General features: G+C 50.7%; 1 long non-coding RNA gene across 1 annotated transcript; it reads left to right on the top strand.

Annotated features, from left to right (window-relative positions):
* The first annotated feature begins 4,595 nt into the window (after window positions 1–4,595).
* On the top strand, window positions 4,596–8,412 carry LOC121098395. Its single transcript, XR_005831262.1, has 3 exons — window positions 4,596–4,661; window positions 5,495–5,650; window positions 8,172–8,412. It is a non-coding gene; the product is annotated as an uncharacterized LOC121098395 (long non-coding RNA).
* The last annotated feature ends 5,262 nt before the right edge of the window (window positions 8,413–13,674 follow it).

A 13,674-nucleotide genomic window follows, 5' to 3' on the forward strand; every position in this document is an offset into this window, starting at 1 on the left:
CATCGCAGGCCACCAAGCCAGGATGAACTCCCACATTTGTTTCCCAACCATCTTTCCAGCTTTTGTGTGTGATTTTGCTTCCACTGCTGCATGCAATGCTTTTACAGGTACAAGTGCAGGGGCTTTGCTTTCCTTCAGCGGTCCTTCACAGCACTGATTTTGACTGAAGGTTGGAAGAAACAAATTCCCTTTTCTCAGGCATTGTGTTAAAAATACCTTCACCTCTGCAAGAAGCAGCTGCCTGCTCCTCACTGCTATCCTTTCCTCGTAGACCCTCAGCTCTGGTAGCTAAAAGGAACAAAAGGGTGAGTATAAATTCAAGGGACATTGCTGCAAGGGAGCTAAATATAAGTGCCCCAAGAGCAGCATTTCATGGTTAGGGAGTTGTTTGCTGCTGGCTTCCTCCTCCCCCTGACAAAGGGTCCTTTTCACAAGCCTCCTAGAAAGTGCCAGCGAGCACTCAGAGCACATGGTCAAAGGGGACGAGATGAGGGCCGCGACGTACAATTGCTTTTCTCCTCAATGCCTTAAAAAAAAAAAAAAAAAAAAAGCATTTTACTATGTCTGGCAACACTTCAGCACAGTCTTAATGAGGCTTAATGTCGGCTGGCCGGCCCCAAAAGCACACGGAGCCAGTGAACGAGAGACACGATTAGCAAACTTGAAACTTGAGGGATTTTAAGCGCTTTTGACCAGGCATTTTCTTTCAGCACAAGATGTATCCAGGAGATCTATTATGCCTGTCAGGCAAGGCTGGGGTTGCAGAGGAAGAGTTAAGTGATGCCCAGTGACACTTGCTGTAATCAGATCTTCACATTGTTTGAGTAGATACAGTTCCTGAGCTCCCCAGCTGTCCTGCTTCATAAGCAAACACATCTCCCAGTGCAGGCGGGCCAGAGCTTTTCCTTAATTCCCAACAAGGCTACAGAACCCAGCACTAGCCTAAGCAGACACAGGAGCGTGGCTAAGGCTATAATGGAAAACCAGGGCACCGGAGCTGCTCCCCTTCCCTGGTGCGTCATCCATCATCGATTCCAGCAGGGGTGGTACAGCAAGCTCTGGGTCGAAGCCAGGGGATGCTCTCCCTGATGTAGCCAAGAGCTCGCACCACCCAGGCAGACGGTGGGTGGCAAGCCCAGCCACAGCCCCTTCAGACAGCACATCTCAGTGGGGTCTGCTTCCCAACCACCTTCCTGAGGTCAGCAATGCCAAAAAAATCTAAAATCCCCAACAGGTTCCTGTTTGTTCTGATGGGTTTTTTCCCTTCCTCTCTCCTAGACAAAGATCTCACTGACAATAGTAGTTACCAAGCACACATTCGTGTCTCAGGGCCAGGACCGCTGCCTGCAGGTAGAACCCCACCACCGAGGCACCAGGCAGGTGTTTCTGGTTCATTGAAGCCCCTAAGCCCGGGAGCGATGAGCACCCCTGGGCGCCCGCTGGGAGGGTCGGCAGCCACCAAGGGCCCCGGGCAAGAGGCACTGCACAAGCACAGGAGCATGGCCCAGAAAATACAACATTTTGTGTTTTCTAATGCTGATGGCAAGATGGGGGCATACATAAGGATGCACCAGTCACTGGCAATACATCCCTGCTGTTGGTGCAATAAAGTACATAAGCCCTTATTTTTCTTAATTATTCCTGATATTTCACCTGTCATGTTGTCAGCTTCCTCTGAGAGCAACGATAAATAGTGCTTCTCATCTCACATCCTTAGGGAAAGCTTGCTATTTATTCCTGTGATGGGCAAGACATCATGACTAATTAGGAAAAATGGGAGCCCGCTTGCACCCCGGCAGGAGAAGTGTGTCATCAGCTTCAGCTCCCAGGGAGGCAGGTGGTTTTTCTCCATGGACCTTCAGCAGCTGCCCCAAGGCATTTGTTTGCTGCAGCCTGGGAGAGGGAAAGGATGGAGAAAGGGGTTCCTCCATTCCCTGAGAGTTCCATATCCCAAGGTTTAAATAAGGGAGGGAGATGGAATTTGCGAAATGACTTGATTTTAAGTCAGGTAAGTGGTCATAAGCAGGCAGATGCATCGTCAGATGGACTGCCCAAGAGATGAGCTGTATGAAATAGGGGCGCCCCCCTTAACCCCCTCCAGAGCCCAGGCGGATCAGCCTCTGCGCTCCCATTGCCATAAAGCCCAGCCCACAGCACAGCTTCCGCAGTGGCAGGATTTACTCCTCCTCTTCCCCTGCCACCACACACACTCCGATCATAACAAGGTAATTGAGATCAGAGCTGGAGAGAAAAACTCACATGGGAACTGCAAATACCTCAGATTAAAAGGAAGTAAAATTAATTTAGAAGTTGCTATGAGCACAGAAGAGAACAACACTCACCATAACTCTTAGACCTATGCTAAGCAGCAAAAAGGCCAGACAACCGCCATCCCTTCCTCCTCTCTCCCCAGACCAGACGTGGGTTCATCCTCATGCTAATTGCTTGCAACACAGGGGCAAACCCCCTCCTGTAGATGCAGAAACAAGGCTGATGTAGGCCAGCACCAGCGCAGCTGGCGGGGGAGGGGAGGGCTGGGGGCAGAATGGTGCCTGCGCTCCTGAGACCCCCCCAACAGCAGCGGCCGGGTGCAGAGCAGCAAGGTGCTGTGAAGGCTGTTCCCACTGCTGCACGGCAAGGGCTGGGCAGAGCTAGAAATCTTTGTGTTAGGAAAAACTAATGAGGGCAAAACTCCTATTGCCACTGTCACGTCAGCGAGCATCGCCTAGGATTTGCGCAATCTCTTGCACCGTCATGTCAGGTGAAAGTTATTTGGTTTTGAATTCTACCTCCGGCCACCAGCCCCTTCTAAATAAGCTGTCAGACTTAACTGAGGCAGCTAACAAAATAAAAGAGGTGTGTGCAGGGGTAACCTCCTCACAAATTGATGCAAAATAAGAAATCTCAGCTAGCAAATCTCATCACTGGAAGTGCAAAGCCACGCGTATGCGCTCAGGCAGCGCAGCCGCCCCCTCAGCTCTGGGTGATGAGCAAGCTGGGAGCAGCGCTTCAGTCCTGCACATGAGCCAGGGAGCACAAGCAGCACTGGAATAACTGGGAGAGTGCCAACCCCTGTTACGGGGGCAAAACAGAGGCGTGACAAGCCTCCTGCATCAGTGACTCATTTATCCAGGATTTATCTCGGCTAACATGCTGAGGCTGACAGCTTTGCCTGCATTCCCACCCATTCTGCCCTGGGCTCCTGGCCATGGAGCACTCTGACCTTACAGAGGTCCGCTGGGATGAGCAGCTTCTCCCCACGGACCCAGGGCTGGGAGGGAGGGGAAGTAGACAGGACAGAGCTGGAAATTGGGAGATGAAGCGGCATAGCTGTCTCATTCCATCACGGGCCCCATCTTTCCAAAAGCAGCTGGGATTGTGTTGCTGCTGCTCCTGCGTACAGGACAGGCAGCTGTTCAGGTCACACGGAACCCCCACCACCAGCTATTGCATATGTTGGTCCTGGGAATGTGGATTAAAAAAAATTATATACCTTGGTTGCAATTCCCTGTTATGTTGCTTGAGATGAGCAGGGGGCAATGCACGTGGCTGCGGTGTCAGTTTTACCTGCCACAGCCCCGGGGTGGAGGGCTGGGGAAGCCAGCAAAGCACCTGCCCCAGGCTCGAGGCTGGGAAGGTGTGCTGCTACCCCGCTTCCTGGTACCGACCCCCTCCTTTGGCAAACCACGAGCTTTAGACAGCTTTGGGGAGCAGCTCTGTTATGTAGCAGCAGTAGTAAGCTACAGACCAAAAGAGCCGTCCCTTAAAGCCAGGCTCTGTAAGCACCCAGGCACCCATCCAGACCGAAGGTAAGGCAGGAGCCTCGCTCATTCCAGCCATTGCTGAATGTCAGCTCGCATCCTATCCCTTTTTTTCTCATGAACATTTTTAGGCTCAGCATTTCTTCCCATATGCCACTGATATTCCCCATTCATAAAACTGCACCTCAGTCACATCTCTGTAGAGACACCGTTTACAGCAATAGTCAGGCACCGAGCACTGTCTGCCAAGTACTTTCCAGAAACCAGGAAGCCTCCAAGAGTTGTGAGAAAATGGGGAAACAACGTCTTTTGGAGAGCAGGCTGGCAGGAGGCAAAAAATGCCCTCCCTGCCTCTGTCATCTCAAAGCAAGCCGGGGCGGTGGCTGCATGGGCCTCATGAAGGACCAGCTCACGAGCTTCCATTTCTCAGGGTCAAAGAGGCCGTGTGTCACATTTGGCACCGAGCATCTGACCTGCGCTCAGAGCATCCTGCGAGCAAAGCTCCTGCAGCCCCTAGAAGAGAGCAGCAGAAGGCAAGGAAACAGCTTCTTCCTTTGGGGAGGGGGGGAAGATTTATGCATCCAGCATCCACACTTCTCTCCCGAGCAGAGGCTGATGGAATTCCTGCTTGCAGATACAGTTTCTTACAGTAGCCCAGTAAATTAAATTAAAGCTATTTACTCTGTATTTACAGGCTTACAAATAAATCTCAGAAAGCATTTCACTGAAAGAAGAAGGGGGAGGAGGAGAGGGGAAAAAAAGCATTTTCTGGGCCAAATATAAACAAACAAGGCCACAAACCTCCTCACGATTACTTATTAGCTAAGGGAAAAGGGAGCTGAAAGTTGGTACGCTTGGAATAACGCTACACAGAGTGGAGGAGAGCAGCATTTTGTTCAGGTAACAAGAAAGAAAAAGCAAAATTTCTTATGTAAGGAAAGAACTCTCCTGAGCCTGCATCGCCAGCCTGTATTTGCACTGCTACCTTCATTTTAACTGAGTGCTGTGGGTCAATGGGAACCCTTTCAAGTTATAACTGCATGATCTGCCCAGCCTGTAATGGGAAGCCAGTGGGTTTTGTTTGATTTTTTTTTTTTTTTAAGTGGCTGATTGAGTTCTCTTTGTTTTGTTTGGTGTGCGGTGCACAATGGAGCCCAGTGCATTAGTCAGGAAAATCAATAGCTGCTTCGAAGGGGAAATTCAGAGGGGAACCCAGGGCCTGAGCTCAGAGGCACAGGAGAGGAGCAGGGAAGGAAGGAGGCGGCCAGGGGAGCTGGCAGGGCAGAGGGTCTGCTGAGCCCCTCCTGCAGGGCACGGGCCACCCTTGGCAGAGCGGAGCGTGCACCGTGCGCAGTGGTGGCATGCCGTGCCCCACCGCAACGTTAACGGTGGTGAGACCGAGCCTGCGGCACTGAAATGCCACAGCCATCGACTCTGGCCCCACACAGGCAAACAGACCCATTGCCGCATACCTAAACCCGAAGATTTAGGAGTCAGGAGCAAAACCTGCACCTTGAAGCAATGAGTTTGGTGTTCAAGCACACACTTTAAGTTGAGTTTAAGGCTTTCGGCTTCTGCTGCATCACATCTGAAAGCCCTGCTCCAGGTCAAAGGCTGAGGTTTCTACTCATTCACTCCTTTTTCACATATGCAGGACAGATGCTTTTAAAAGCTGAAGCATCTGGAGATTCACCATGCTTGCAGCTGCACTGCAATATGATTTTTCTTTCCAGAGATGGACACTGATGTCTACCACCAAAGAGGCAGTGAGCCTGTGCAACGCTTTGCCACACACTGCACGGCCAATCTCTTCTGCGAAGGGGGACAAAGACTGAACCAGCAACACCATGCTAGAGCCAGGAAACCCATGCACATACCTGGGGCATGAAGTAAGGAACTTAAAGCCACACATCTAAATGTATAGCTTGTAAATTATTAGCTCTTGTGTAATGAGGCTTCCGTTTGCTGGTGATGCATTAACCAATGTACATAGGGCCCTCCTGACTCCAAACAGCTCCTTGCACTTGCATGGTTGGGTTTCCCAGGAAATCTGAGATGAAAAGACCCCATTTTAAAGCCACTGTTCACAGACTTTGCCTGAAGCTCAGGGAGGCAGGTGACCCTGTGGTCACAGCGCAAGCTGTAAGCATGCCTCAGATAACAAGGATTTTCCCTTATTCCAGAGATTCACTTCAGCATCAGAGCTGGACGGGGCTGTATCAGACCCTGCCCTGCCTAAAGCCACACACGCAGCTCGCCAGCATTCAGTCCAGCAGAACTAACCAACCCTGGCCACCACCTCTAACCACTCCTTTCTGGTTTGATTTAGATGAGGGGAGCCCATTTCTCCTCTCCTGCCCTTCTCACACCTGAACATATCCAATACCATGTCCAGCACCTGCCCAGGTGTCCCACACAGGAGTAACATCTATCCCACCTCCAGCAGCTGTACCAGCGAGAACCCCACCGTGCTTCTGCTGCAAGCTGTGCCCCAAAAACCTTAGTCCCATCTTCCCCCTTGATTTTTTTTTTTTTTTTTTTTTTATTGTACAAGTATGAACTCGGAGCTATATCAATCAATTCCCCACTTTCTGTACCAGGCTGCTTACCATGCCCTGCTTTCCTTTGAACTTTCCCTGCTCTGAAAAAAGAAGTCAGACTAATCTATAAAAATATTTTGGATGCTCTGTTTGGCAGCCCTGGATTTCTGCTGGTTTCTTGTCCTCCCCGATTGACACAGGTGTCTAAGAATAGTTTACATTTGATACTGGTATCACTAATGATGATCTAGCAGGCGCTTATTCGCCACATGCACAGAGAGACATCACCTCTTTAAACCTCCACCTCCTTTGTTGTGGAGCACAGAGGCTCTCCGTGTGGGTTACGGAGGGAGCTCTCATCTGGCAGGGGATGTTTGTTAATCAGGCTGGTGGCTGCAGTGAGGTAGTGATCCGATTTGGTGATAATTAGGTTCCAGTAGCTATGTCTTCAGGCAGCTGCATCCTTCTTGTTGCTGCTGCCATCACCGGCCAGGGGTCTGAACCATAAACCTGGCAGAGCGCAGGTGGTGCCAAGGATGGAGTTGCTTCGTCCCTGCACTCAGAGCTGGTCTGCAAGCAGCAAGCATCCAGGGAGATGGGAAGCAAAGTAATGCCGCTTCCCCAGTCTAGGGTAGCCATTCTGTCAGCACAAGGCTGGCCGCTAGGCCAGCAAGCTTTTCCCCGGAGTAAGACGGGAAGCAGAAGGAGTGGACCAATGGCTCCCCATCCTACAGCGTTAAGTCCATCAGTAAGAAAGACTTGGCACCCACAGCTTCCCTGGATGAGCTCAGCACATTCAGTGGCACTAAAGAGCTTGTTAAGCAATCCCTACGTTTTATGCTGACTTCTCCTACAGCTCTTCTAGATGGAGGCAGAGCTGGCACCCGTCCTAAAAACCCAGCGTCACTCTTGGCTTCTTACTCCATCAGGCACCATTAGCTCCTTTGCTTGTCACAGCTCCGCTCGCGAGTCAGACGCCCCAGATGGGAAGGCGCACGGGGAGCAGCTGTGCGGCACAAAGCCCCTCTCAGCCTCCGCAGCCCAGCCCTGGGAAGGCAGGCGAGGGGATGCCGGCTCTCGGGCTCCTGGCCGGGCATCACTCACAGCCGTGGGCCTGAAACTTAGCCTTATTTATCTGCTCCCTGGTGCGGAGTAAATAATGCACTGCCATAACAGCCAGTATTTACTACATGTGTGTAAGGGCTGACAGCTTATCACTCTTACTGCAAGAAGGAAAGACAGTGACCTCCAACACTTGCATCCTGGGGCGAGATGCATAGACCTGCACCCCATGACATGGGCATTTCCAGCAGAGGCATCTCAAGCAGGAGCATGCAGAGAGAAGAAACTAACATTTCTGCAGGAGACACAGCAATGGGCTCGAAATCTCTCCCAGATTTTCATTGACGTGGCCCTTTGGCTGGCAATGCACGTGTAATGCGGCATGTGGGATGCAAAGGCCCCACTGCACAGGGTGGTGTACTGAACAGGCTGATGGAGAGGTTGTAATCCAAGCTTAAGGACAAACAGCTGGTGATTAAAGAACAGATGGGAAGGAGGGAAAAGGGGACAGATTTCTTCCCCCTTCCATACTTTTTTTTTTTTTTAAATCTATTCCCCTTTCAGAGACAGAATGCAGAAGAGAAGGGAAACCCCCCAAACACACACTCAAAAGCAAAGGAAGGTTTTAATTCGCGCAGATGTTAGGGAACAGAGCGCTTCCAACAGTGTTACAGCCTTTGGGGAAAAGGTGTACTTAAACTCCTTCTACCTCTTCCCCAAATCTCTGAGAAAGGCCAGAGATGCCCAAAATTGTAAATTCTCCCAAGCCAAGCTAAGAATCTGTGCTAGTGAATATGTTTTGCCGTAGGGAACCCAGCTATTTCAGCCCTGTTGCCTCATCCTTCAAGGGATTTTTAACTTCCAAAAGAGCACAGACAACCCCTTCCTTCCTCATCCATGGATCTGCTGATCTGCAGTAAATACCAGCACTTTGGTAAGCAAAAATGTTCAAATTCTGGGAGAAGCAAGATGCCTTAAAATGAAAGCCAGGTACCATACCTCTGCCCACCATCTTTCTTGAGATGCCTCCCTTTTTGGATATGTAAGGACACAGGAGAATAAAGTCAGTGATGGTTTTAGTTCTGTGTTTTCTCCCTTTTCTGCAAAAAGAGACCTCCTGTGCAAATGAACACTACAATAAAGTATGCAAGACAGGCTTCCCTTTGGAAATGGGAGATTACAGTTGAGGGATCACAGGAACACATGCAGAAAGCAAGGCTGCTGCTTCTTCCCCAATTATTGTGCACTCTCTGCTCTATTTTGTTGACCTCGCACATTTCAATCAGGCTTCAGCACATTCTGCCTTCACCTGCTATGAATCAAAACCTGGAGGGCTCAGATCTCCCTGCAAAGAAACCCTTTGATAAGCTTGTTACGGATGCCAGACAGCTCTGGTTTGGTGGGGAGCTTTTGTAGAACACCATTGCAAATGTATGTCGTCACCCAAGAAAGTTGTGGGATTTACTTGGCAGCAAGTGGGAAGGCGAGGGAGCCGAGACACTGCTTAATTTGCTTCGGCAACAAAAGGCTAGAGAGGAGAGCACTCCCCACCAGCCACGGGGCTGATGGGAAGAGTTGCTTAAGTCTGATGTGGAAAAAAAATGAAATAAAATCAAAACATGGAGAAAATGGGGCATTCTGTAGAGGGTTAAAGCCAGAAACATATGGCATTTCTACCACATTTAGGTTGTCAAGCAGCCAAGGATCTCTTCTGCTGCTGCTTACTCTTAGAGGTTTTAAAGAAACACTCATCCATAGGCAGGGCATTTAGCAGCGCAGCAGGGAGCGTGCCGTGAGGAGCGCCCGCCAGCCGCCGGCCCTCGCCTGAGCATCACCGAGCAGTCGGTCCCCGAAGGGTGCTCCCATCCCACAGACAGGCTGTGCCAGCAGAGCGGGGGCTGCCACCCCACAGCTGGCTTCACCGCCCCCCCAGCACGAGTGCCTGCCCACTTTCTGGGCCAGGTGGCATTCCTTTCGCCATTGCTCACCCCTACCTTCCCACTTTTCAGTAAAAAACTGAATATTGTCTACACGCATTTTGTCAATGTGCCTACCAGAAAACCCTTACTGGAGGCAAATAAGCATCCTACAGTTTTTTTGGCGTTTATTTTTTAGGCTCCTAAAGTTGCTAGCAACTTACTTCTCCTATTAAGCCAGCTCTCAACAGCCCACTCTCCTGCTCTGCTGAGTAGCAAAGCGAGGAAAATGGAGTCAGCAGTCTGACAGCCTCCCAAAGCTTCTCTGCCTCGTGGAGGATCATTCAGCCCCTTTCCCCATCTGTCAGCACTTTTTCCATTCCCTAACTAGAGACAGACTCCCCTCGAGACCCTCCTGCTCCCGACTTCACAGGCTTTGGTGGAAAGCGGAATGGAAATCAAGCACAAGCCCCTTCAGGAGGGTGAAAACCGCTGTGATGCCGACAGCACGAGTGTTTTCTAAGCAGTGGACTCCTCTTGGGTATCAAGAAGCCATAGATTCAAGGAACTTCAGTACTGACATCCCAAATTTTGCTACTCTGCTGAGGGACACCGTCACAAAGTCAGTCCTGCACCCAGGCACCACGCAAAATGCTGGTTAATCACCGGCACCACGCTTCCTACTCCGCAAGCGACATCGTTCCCTCAAGTGCGCCCGCTTTCCCTTGCAAGTCTCCATCTAAGCACGTATCGGGTCCAATCCTGCCTCAAGCTTGCAAGAGTGGTGATCAGCGCCCGAGGGCTGCAGCATATCTTCCCCCAGCCCAGGACAGCCAGGTCAGACGTGTGTGCACCAGGCACCCTGCTGCACCACACCAGCTACTTTGGCGAGCTTTACCTCTCTGACACCAGTTTCTATGCTCCTCACTGATGACTCTGCACTTAGACATTTTAAACATGATCGGAGCACTCAGGAAGGGTTATAAATACCCGCCGTGCAGCCTAATTATAGCTGTGGGTTGCAGAGAGTTTAGACAAGCAGCATCCCAAGGGCTGGACTGCTCTGCTCAAACGCTTGGATAGACTCCCCCACCTCCGACATGTCCCAGGTGAAGCTCGCTGATTTTTCACGTGCACGATACCATTGTTGTAGCTGGGCTGATTGGTCTTGTCCATCTGCACAGCTCCATGGGCAACGGTCACTTTCTCATGCTGCTTTCCATCTTTGTGCAAAAGCTTTCCTGGTATTTCAAGCTGTTCCCCCATGCCTTTCCTCAAGGTCTCTCTAAACACCGCCCATGCCTCACAGCACTGTATTTAAACAGTGCGACGGACACCTACCACACACCGTTTACTGCTCTGTCCTCTCGGGGAAAACGGCATGGTGCGGAGCTGGGCTTCAGTAGCTTTTAGAAACCGTTAGAGCTGTTCTGTCCCATTTTTCTCTCAAAGGCAGCAAGTCAGACAAGCTGTTTTATATGCATGGAACAGCTCCCTGCACCCGTCCCTGGCTGTGCAGTGCCATGCCTCCCCCCTCCCCCTGCCCCCCCACCCAGCTCCCCGCAGAGGGGTTGCTGTCCTGAGCATGCCCCGCATCCCTGCCCCCCTGCACCACTCACTTTCCCTCTGTTCATCTCTTCTGCAGGATAGAGTTTATTTTTTATGATGAAAGACAAAGCTGGATTTTATGTTTTTATATGAATGTAGATGTTGGCTGACAGACTCTATCCACAGTAGTGAGGAAATTCAGACCCTCCGGCGCTGGGTGGAATAACCCAGTGTATGCAAACTCCATGTAGTAATTGGAAACATTTGCTGCTGCAGCTCTGCGGAGCCACAGGGGCACTGGGAATGTTTTCCTTCTCCCCCAGGTTTGCTTCATAGAACTCCAGAACCAGAGGCTGGAAGAATTTAGCAGAGTTCACGACCTCTACAGCCCAGTAAACCCAGCATTTCAGGCATTTTTGCATACTGAATCACTTCTTACCTGACTGGACTCGCATTTTTCAACCCTTTGTTCAAAGAACTGTTAAATTCTTTATTTAGCTGAAACACAGATTCCCTGGGCTGAGGAGTGAGTTATCCCTGGACTTATTTGGAGCAGCTTGCTCTAATAATAAACCCAAGCATCAGATGCACCCAGGATGCTCTGGGTAGAGCTAGCACCCAGCACCCTGCACGGAATTTCTGTAGCCTGCTGTCCTCACGCCCAACTCATTCGCCACCCGGCATGGTGACCCTTGGCAGCTACCACCACGCTGCTCCTTGCGAAGGTCCCATCACACTCACGACTCCCAAGTCCAGGAGACAACCCCTAATTTCGCACAGTCCTAGATGAGATCACAGGGTAAAAGCACCTTCAAAGGCCACAGCGATTAAAGCTAACAGGCAGCATGAGGTTATTTTCTGCAGCACGAGGGAAGGCACTCGCGTGTTTTGGACCAGGCAGGCATCCTTGGCTCGGATGCTCTGACCTGCTGCGCTAGAGAGGCTACAGCATCGCGCCTGCTCTCTTCAATATGGAGCCCACACACACAAACACAAATATTTAGCTGAATGGTGGCTGTTTTCCAAGCACAGTGTTTCTTCTCCAGCCACACCAGTGGATGCCACCAGCGTGCCTCGGCGCTTTGGGGAGCGGGCACAGCGGAGGGTGGGGTGGGAACGATAGATTCCGTGATCCCCATCGCATTCCCCAGCACCGGCAGCGAGAACACAAGCAAAGCAAAAGGTTGTTCTGCTTCTCAGCCTCCGAGACCATATGGAGCTAAGGCATGATTGCATTATTTCTACTGTACTGCAGCAGAACTAAACAGAAAGCTGTAATAAACTACTTGCAGTATGTTCCTCAGCACAGTGCACACAGCAGGGAAAAAAAAAGCGGCTCAACAAACGTGTCCTTAAGGAAGCCGCGCTTCTGAAGGCGAGCTGTGCTCTGCAAAGCAAGGGCTCTGGGGCTCTGAATCACGCACATTTCCACAAGGCTGGATGATGAAATTTCTGTGTGCTTTCTCCATTCTGCTCCCTCCCTTTTCGGGATAATTAGATTTGTGTCTGGCCAGTTATAAAAAAGTATGATGGGTTTTAGGATGGGCTGGCATTGGAAAGCTATAAATAGAGAAGAACACAAAGTGAATTTGTAGGGGATCCGCGTAAGCAGAGCCCGCTGTCGTGCCCAGATTCTGCTGACGGGCAGCATGGATGCCAATCTCGCCCCTCCCCCAGCACGGAGGGTGTCAGCACCAGACAACTTTTAGTTTATGTCTTACGTATTATACGCAGCCTTAGGAAAAAAAGCAGGAGCATGATAGACTCCCTATAATTTCCTCCTGTATAGCACTATAATATATAGGACCCATGTAAAGATAGATGATTTAGCTACTACTTTGTTCTTGCCCCTGCTGAACAGGCAATATCCGATTACACATGCAATTAAAATCCTGAGACAGATGCAAAGGCAGAGGTGATTATTTCTAACTTCAACACAACTTTTGCTTCAGCCATGAATGTGTGTGCCGCAGAGTCAGCATAAGCCTTAAGCTTGCAGATGCCCCTGAATGAAGTGGCTTTAAACTCAGCTTTTCCTGCTCTCTCCACCCAAAAAAAGCCCATTCTGATCAAGAGAAAAGGCATTGCCAAAGCCAGTCACGGGAAGGGATGCTTCAGCAAATGGGATGCAGGAGCCAGCTGATGGTTCCAAGTCCTCCTCCGAGAAACCAAGCTGCTTGCAAACAGATTTGCAAGTAGTGAGTGGGATTAAAAAAAAAAAAAAAAAAATCTGTCAGGTTATTCATTCAGGAGACATTCAACACAGCCAAAGTACAAAACCTCTCTACACTTTGCAACACACTGTAAAAATCTCGTCTGAGGCTGGATGCAGCAGAACCATCAGGACCACAATGTCTGAGCTAGCTGCCCAGGGATCCTCAGCTCCATCACAGGGCTCGGCTACCAAAACCATCACTCTTGGGGTCAGTCACAGTGAACAGCAGGGTACAGTTGTACACCCACACCGCCTTCCAGCGTGCAGGCAGGGGCACCCACAAGCCACCGAGCTGCAGTGCAACTTGGGCATCGAAAGGAGCCAGGTGAAATGACAGCCTACACGCTGAGCCTGCCTGAACATGTCACTTGCTGAGTGAAGAGGACACCACTCCTATGGGTCCCCAGGGAGAAATCAGCTCAAGCTGAAAGTCAGCACGGAGTGTTTCAGCTGAGGCATCCTCAGAGACCTCCTGGAAGCTCCAAGTGAGCAGCAACACAGGGAGTATGGGACAAAGCGGGGCTGGAAATGGGAGGAACGAGTCTTGTCCCCTGTGCCCCTGCTGCCTGGTGACAGCCACCAGCTTTACATGCAGGAAACCCGCTCCAGCCTGCCTCGGTGAACACTCTCAG

This window comes from Falco naumanni, chromosome 16 (assembly GCF_017639655.2).
Source record: "Falco naumanni isolate bFalNau1 chromosome 16, bFalNau1.pat, whole genome shotgun sequence".
In the NCBI taxonomy this organism is placed as follows: Eukaryota; Metazoa; Chordata; class Aves; order Falconiformes; family Falconidae; genus Falco; species Falco naumanni.